This window comes from Silene latifolia, chromosome 6 (genome assembly GCF_048544455.1).
Source record: "Silene latifolia isolate original U9 population chromosome 6, ASM4854445v1, whole genome shotgun sequence".
NCBI classification, from domain to species: Eukaryota; Viridiplantae; Streptophyta; class Magnoliopsida; order Caryophyllales; family Caryophyllaceae; genus Silene; species Silene latifolia.
In genome coordinates this window covers 8,166,652-8,174,660 of record NC_133531.1, presented here as the reverse complement: position 1 = coordinate 8,174,660, position 8,009 = coordinate 8,166,652, and the positions used below count along the sequence as shown (strand labels likewise).

The window sequence follows — 8,009 nt, the reverse complement described above, 5'->3', positions numbered from 1 at the left end:
GTGTTGACGGCACTGCAAGGAAGAGCTAGGGGTGTTTGGCGACGACCTAGGGTGGCCCTGGTGGCTGTTTTGGTGGCGGTAAAGGTAAGAACTCAACCCTTTGTTCCTCTGTTTTGTATTTATGTCGTGGGTGTTGGTTGTAGTTTCGTGTCTTAAGGAGGGGATATGGGTGGTTGGTGTCGGGGTATTGGTAATGGGTGGTCTGAGTCGCCCCTTTTGGTGGTGGTTAGGTGGGTGTTAGGCGGTGGAAATGGCGGCAGGGGGCTGTGTCGACAGAGACTTTCAGACGGGTTTATAATATGGGTTTTCAGGCGGTTTACACGACTATGTTGGGGTGGCACCACCGTGGACTCGGGGGAGGTCGAAATGGTGGTGCCATAACGTCTGGGTTCACGGGTTGACGGAGAGCAGGACAGTGGTGAGTTGGCAGGTGGTGGTTGTTAGCTGCGGTGGTGGTAAAGGGAGAAAATGGGACGGTGGTGAGGCACGGCTTTGAACCAGGCCAAAAGACGGCCATGGTTGGGCTCGCCGGCGGCAGTCGACCCCAGTGGGGGTGGCCGTTGGTGGCTGGGGCAGAGTGGGGGTTTGGTCAGGTGGTTGTCACGGTGGTGAGGTGGTGCGTGGGGTTGTGTGAGTGAGTGTGAAGGGACGGTGGTTGTGGACGGGTTGTATTTGTTTTGAAACGAGTTTTTATTAATTTAAATCGTTACAATTAAGTAATGAGTCGTATTCTTAATTAATTAATTTAATTCCCGAGTCTTCTAAATAATTAATTAATGTAATTCCCGAATTATTTAATATAATTAGAAATGGATTTTGAGTCGGGTTTGTTAAAATGAAAAGTTACTATATCGGGAAAGTTTCCATTTTGGGAGATTGCTATATTTAGTAGTTAGTAATTATAAATATTATAATTGTCTTAGGTGACGGATTCGTGAAGGATCGATAATCAGATTCATTGCTTTACTTTCTGGACTGCTTAACTGCTTAATTGGAATTGCTGGCACTTTGAGGTAGGGAAATACACTTGTCCTATTATCGTCATAGTTGAATTGTGTTGACTTGATTCCTGGTTGTTGATTTACGTTATCATTTATATTTGGGAAGTGATTGACTGAATTTATCGTATTGAGTATGATATCACAACATCGGGTATCTGGCATGACTTTATGATTTATCAGTTCAGTGAATTATATACATATTGCATTGCATTAATTACTGTTGAGCATTTCATATGCATTGGAGTTGGAGGATGATGTGGTGGTGATGATGTGGAGATACGATGTGATGTTGTGATAAGGCCCAGGCGGGTTCTGCAGGACTTGCCCTGGTGTCCTCAGCTGTTGAGCTGGCAGATCGGCTTCGGTCGATATATAGTCTACCGGGGATCGGTATGGTGGGCGTTCGGGGTATGAGATGTGTGTGATGAGTTGAGATGGAGATGGAGGTGACGGAGTATCATGCATATCATATTTTATTGTTTTATTGTTTTCCCTACTCAACCTCGTGGTTGACCCTGTGTATTCGTGAACACCTGTGATGAACCGTTTTATGGGGAGCAGACTTGACAGGTTTAAGAGATAGGACGGGAGCTTGATGGGCGTGAGACACTGGATCAGACGACCTAGTAGCTAGATCATCATCTAGAAGACTTCACTTTTATTTACGTCAGTTCTTGTAATTTAATTTAAAAGGAGAATTTGTAATAATTAAGTTAAAATATTAAATAAATTGCCTTGGAGTTTAATTTGTTATTCACTACCTCGGGAAACCGAGATGGTAACACCGTCATTTATCTGAGGAGTCCTAGTTCAGGCCCTTAAATAAATGGGGGTGTTACAAAGTGGTATCAGAGCGAACGATCCTCAGGCCTAAACCAATGAGCCCAATGAACATAGGAAGTGTCTAATTAAAATGAACCCCGGGATAGAACTGTTAGGAGCACACTAAGGTAAGGTATGAGTTAGGGGCCCCCTCACACCGAACCAGCGGCCCTCTCAGTTTGACCCGGAAACCCTGAGTGTATATGAGAGAAAGGGTAGAAAAGTTGCTTGAGGTTGAACATGAAATTCATATATCGTTGCCTAAGTGTTAACTGATTGATACATTGATTATTGCATAAAAGAGTTGATGTATACCTTGAGACCCATATATTCTAACCATTCTGCAGGATAACGCTACGGTAAGTATTTTGTATGAATGATGACGTGATCATATAATGTTGTGGAAATGAGAAATAAAATTTCGAGTTCAGGTTAATAATCAATGAAGTGTTGTGGTAGTCGTGAGCATGAAAATAATTGCGAGTCGATGATAGTTACCTAGGTGGATGTTGAATGATGTCTTTGATAGTACTATTATGTCTAGTAATATGCGGTTATGTGATCCCAAAGCCATGCTAGTATAGTCTTGTGACAGTAATTAGAAACACTTTTGAATTACATGTTTATAGTCATAGCAATCGTGATTTAGATGTACGGAGTAGATCGATATGCGAAGGGATTCTACGGGATAGATGTTTACGAAAGTACAGTGTGAGATTTAAGTTAGGATGGGTTAGTATCGATAATATGGTTGTAAGAGTTTGGAACATAGAAAATGAACGACTTAGTGCTGAAACTTGCTTTGTTTGATTGTACTCTTTAATTGACCTTACTGCCATTTCTTTTCTGTTTATTGCCTATGGATGAAAATTTTATGGGAGATAGCCTCGTGAGTTAGTGTTCATTTGGCGTTGGTTTCATGCTTATAGGATATACGGATTAGGAGTAATAAATATTTTAGTGGGCTGTGGTCAGGAAGTTTCTGTGCAGTGATGTTTGACCAACGATTTTGTAAAAATCCTCATTTAAATTGTATTAATCATTTTCGTATAATTCCAACTCCATCAGTCATAAAATTCGCATATGTTTTCAAATTGATAAGCCACGAAAATTCTTGATGTCTCTATATTAAACGGTAGGTTTTGCAAACTGACCCAAGTTTTGGACCAATTGCTGTCACATGTTTGTTTCGACCAACTGAGTTGTAAAATTCTTTAAAAATGAAATTTTGTGCTTTAGACCTAATTCTTTTTTCCCCTGTGTTTTTATCTCTCCGTGTTTTATAAAAATAATATGAATCAAGTTTTAATCGAACGGTTATTTATTCGCGATCTTTGAAAGTTACAACGTGAAACATGACTTGTAAATGTGTGTTCTAGGTTGAGTTTCATACAGTTGTTTGATAAATTCATGAGCCTTAGTAATGTGAATTTATAATGCTTTATATGACGATAGTAGCACGCATGTACAGTAGTTATGTATCTTAACAAATGATAAAATTAAAACTTAGTTGATAACATTGTTGGCATGATAGCGTGAGTAAAATTGGATAGCTTAAATTGATTCTTAATCAAGGGTGAAATATTTTAAACAAGTCCAGTTGTTGCATATTTTATGTATGTTTGGCATGTTGTAATATCTCTAGTATGTTCATCATATTTGCATGGTGGTCGGATATATATAAATATAAAACTAGGTTGTCATATCTTGGTAAAGTTGATGGCGTTAAAAGTTAATTTGATTGTTCTAATATACTCGCATGAATAATTATAATAATTATGTCTAAATGTTTACATATGTAAGATAGTAATGAGTATGTCTAAATGTTCACACATGTAGGATGCATCTAAGTTCTAATGTCTTTCATATGAGTTGTGTGCAAATAGTTATATTTATTACCTTCATCACATTAAATTATTTCAGTTGGACCTAAAACTATAACATGATAATAAACAATGTTGTAATTCCTTATTGAATATGTTCGTTATTATATTGTCATAAAATGCTAAAGTGATTCTTGCAATTGTATGGGTGTGATATAAAGGAAACTGTTTGATATAACATGACAATTGGCATATCTATATTCTCGAGTCGTTACTATCAATTATATTAAAAAAAAAAAAAAAAAAAAAAAAAAAATTGTCATGATAACTATGTTGGCAATTATAATGGGATAACTCTTTTGATGATTCACATGATATGCATTGGTTTAAATGATAGTCATTATAGTTACATTTAATTGAGCCTACGAGTTGCCTAATTATTCAGTCATGCAAATCAGAGAAGTTGTTCAAGTTGCTAATCTTTTATCATAGCTAGTGTTCTACACAGTATATGATGGCAAATGTATATGTTTAAACTATTTATACAATATCTCTTGTTTTGCGGAAAATGAATTATACTAAGTTGCTGGACACAATTGAATGATATGGTTGCAAAAATGTGAAACATAGGTGTGATATGGAAGTAATGTTGTCGTTGTCATAGATCATATGTAGTTACTTTTATTGGGAAACATGTTTTCAGAATTGATATCGTGCAAACAATTTTTATAATTTAAAATATGAATTATGAGTATGTTGTTGATTGCTTAAATTCATCGACCTAATTCGTGACCTAAACCAGTGAGTGAGTAAATGATTGTATGGACATGTCAATAAGATCCTGTGATTGTGATAGATAGTGGTGGTAGATCTATTTCTGTGATATGTTTACAAATGTGAGAAGTTCTCAAATTGTTTTGTTGATTTTGTCCTCGCGCGTTCATAGTCTATAATTGATCATCAAATTTGTTTAGTTGTGAAACCGTGTAAACCATGATTCCTTTCTTGTTGTTCTTTTAGTTTGATGTTGTGTTTTTAAGTTACGCATGAGCTAGTAATAAATGTTACTTGTTGACAACCAGTTAATTCCTTAATAAAACCTTGTTTCGACCTTAATGTTGATGCGCAATCTCTTACCATGTATTCTTTCCTGTCACATGTGGTTGATAATGATTTTGTTGCATAGGTATAATGGTGGTTACGAGGACGTAACCATGTTTTTAGTTGGGTAGGATTGTAAAATCTTGATGCTTAATTTGCACTTGTTTGTAGGTTATAGTTGACCAATTTGACGTTTAGTTGTGGGGTACCTACGCAAATGAGTTCTATATGTTTTGTTCCTACTTCGATTAGTTGATTGATGTGAAAAAGGAGAGTGATTAAACTACTGGTAATGAGTTATGAGTTGGCCTAAGAGCCGAGTGATGATTACGGGAGTTATGTTTACGGTCCAGTGCGACCATGGTTATTGAGTTACTTGAGTTTGAGATCGGAATTTAGATGAAGATGACGGTGTTCTCAGATGATTATATAGTTGTTATATATCTGTGTTCCCAGGTAATTATTAGTCGTAGTTAGTTGGGTTAAGTAAAGACGAGTTAAACTTCGGGACGAAGTTTATTTTTAGGAGGGCAGAATGTAACATTCCGTATTTGTTATGTTTAATTGGTGTGTCAAAAGTGTGTGTTAACCGAGTTAGAAATACGTGACGTCCGTAAGTATGATATACAATACCCTACATTGTTTGAGTATGGGAGCGAACTTGGGACGAAGTTCATTTTAAGGGGGAAGACCAAATACCCCGCATTTTTATATAATTAATTAAATGGATATTATTATAAATTAATTATTATACAATTTATATTACTAATTATATCGTGATATTTGTTGAGTCGATAATTACGCTAAACTATCGTAAGTTAATTAAGACGGGTTTATATTGAATTCGAAAGGTGAGCTAAACAATTAAATATCGACCCATTTGAGCTGGCCCAATAACATGTCCAGCCCAATTACCCTAAACCTAATAACCCTAACCCTAATAAGTACCCTAACCCTAATTGTACGCTACCCAAAACAGCCTCCCTCAACCCGCCTCCCTCATTCACGCCTCCCCCCTTTCATCAACTTCAACTTCAACCCTCACGCAAAACGAGAGAGAAAGAGAGAGCAGGAGTGTTGACGGCACTGCAAGGAAGAGCTAGGGGTGTTTGGCGACGACCTAGGGTGGCCCTGGTGGCTGTTTTGGTGGCGGTAAAGGTAAGAACTCAACCCTTTGTTCCTCTGTTTTGTATTTATGTCGTGGGTGTTGGTTGTAGTTTCGTGTCTTAAGGAGGGGATATGGGTGGTTGGTGTCGGGGTATTGGTAATGGGTGGTCTGAGTCGCCCCTTTTGGTGGTGGTTAGGTGGGTGTTAGGCGGTGGAAATGGCGGCAGGGGGCTGTGTCGACAGAGACTTTCAGACGGGTTTATAATATGGGTTTTCAGGCGGTTTACACGACTATGTTGGGGTGGCACCACCGTGGACTCGGGGGAGGTCGAAATGGTGGTGCCATAACGTCTGGGTTCACGGGTTGACGGAGAGCAGGACAGTGGTGAGTTGGCAGGTGGTGGTTGTTAGCTGCGGTGGTGGTAAAGGGAGAAAATGGGACGGTGGTGAGGCACGGCTTTGAACCAGGCCAAAAGACGGCCGTGGTTGGGCTCGCCGACGGCAGTCGACCCCGGTGGGGGTGGCCGTTGGTGGCTGGGGCAGAGTGGGGGTTTGGTCAGGTGGTTGTCACGGTGGTGAGGTGGTGCGTGGGGTTGTGTGAGTGAGTGTGAAGGGACGGTGGTTGTGGACGGGTTGTATTTGTTTTGAAACGAGTTTTTATTAATTTAAATCGTTACAATTCGTAATGAGTCGTATTCTTAATTAATTAATTTAATTCCCGAGTCTTCTAAATAATTAATTAATGTAATTCCCGAATTATTTAATATAATTAGAAATGGATTTTGAGTCGGGTTTGTTAAAATGAAAAGTTACTATATCGGGAAAGTTTCCATTTTGGGAGATTGCTATATTTAGTAGTTAGTAATTATAAATATTATAATTGTCTTAGGTGACGGATTCGTGAAGGATCGATAATCAGATTCATTGCTTTACTTTCTGGACTGCTTAACTGCTTAATTGGAATTGCTGGCACTTTGAGGTAGGGAAATACACTTGTCCTATTATCGTCATAGTTGAATTGTGTTGACTTGATTCCTGGTTGTTGATTTACGTTATCATTTATATTTGGGAAGTGATTGACTGAATTTATCGTATTGAGTATGATATCACAACATCGGGTATCTGGCATGACTTTATGATTTATCAGTTCAGTGAATTATATACATATTGCATTGCATTAATTACTGTTGAGCATTTCATATGCATTGGAGTTGGAGGATGATGTGGTGGTGATGATGTGGAGATACGATGTGATGTTGTGATAAGGCCCAGGCGGGTTCTGCAGGACTTGCCCTGGTGTCCTCACCGTATGAGTGGCGGATCGGCTTCGGTCGATATATAGTCTACCGGGGATCGGTATGGCTGGGCGTTCCGGGGTATGAGATGTGTGTGATGAGTTGAGATGGAGATGGAGGTGTCGGAGTATCATGCATATCATATTTACTGTTTTATTGTTTTCCCTACTCAACCTCGTGGTTGACCCTGTGTATTCGTGAACACCTGTGATGAACCGTTTTATGGGGAGCAGACTTGACAGGTTTAAGAGATAGGACGGGAGCTTGATGGGCGTGAGACACTGGATCAGACGACCTAGTAGCTAGATCATCATCTAGAAGACTTCACTTTTATTTACGTCAGTTCTTGTAATTTAATTTAAAAGGAGAATTTGTAATAATTAAGTTAAAATATTAAATAAATTGCCTTGGAGTTTAATTTGTTATTCACTACCTCGGGAAACCGAGATGGTAACACCGTCATTTATCTGAGGAGTCCTAGTTCAGGCCCTTAAATAAATGGGGGTGTTACAATTCATCCTTCATATATTACAACGTTCTAACACTTTCACCATTCCTCCGACAACATCACAAGATTCACTTTATAGGTATCAAACATACATGACTCAAACATACAACAGTTTCCCCGCATGTGACCGGCTTGAGACCGTAAGGGCCTTAATGCGACTTCGGGACGTCACCCAAGTCTTTGCGGTAGCTCCAAACAAATCTCCCCGAGTTCATTTTATTTAGACTCCCTAAGTTCATTAGATTGATTAGTTTTAGGTGACAGAATCTTCGCCTCTGATACCACTTTGTAACACCCCCTCGTACCAAGGTACCTTACTAACGACAACCCTAGCATGAGAGACTGTTACCAT

The 8,009-nt window shown here is 38.9% G+C and overlaps 2 long non-coding RNA genes across 2 annotated transcripts; both read left to right on the top strand.

Moving 5' to 3' along the window:
• LOC141658534 (uncharacterized) lies at positions 1–1,733 on the top strand. The gene is made up of 3 exons (XR_012549291.1): positions 1–84; positions 924–1,013; positions 1,563–1,733. It is a non-coding gene; the product is annotated as an uncharacterized LOC141658534 (long non-coding RNA).
• A 4,074-nt stretch (positions 1,734–5,807) lies between these two features.
• On the top strand, positions 5,808–7,553 carry LOC141658533 (uncharacterized). Its single transcript, XR_012549290.1, has 3 exons — positions 5,808–5,905; positions 6,744–6,833; positions 7,383–7,553. It is a non-coding gene; the product is annotated as an uncharacterized LOC141658533 (long non-coding RNA).
• The last annotated feature ends 456 nt before the right edge of the window (positions 7,554–8,009 follow it).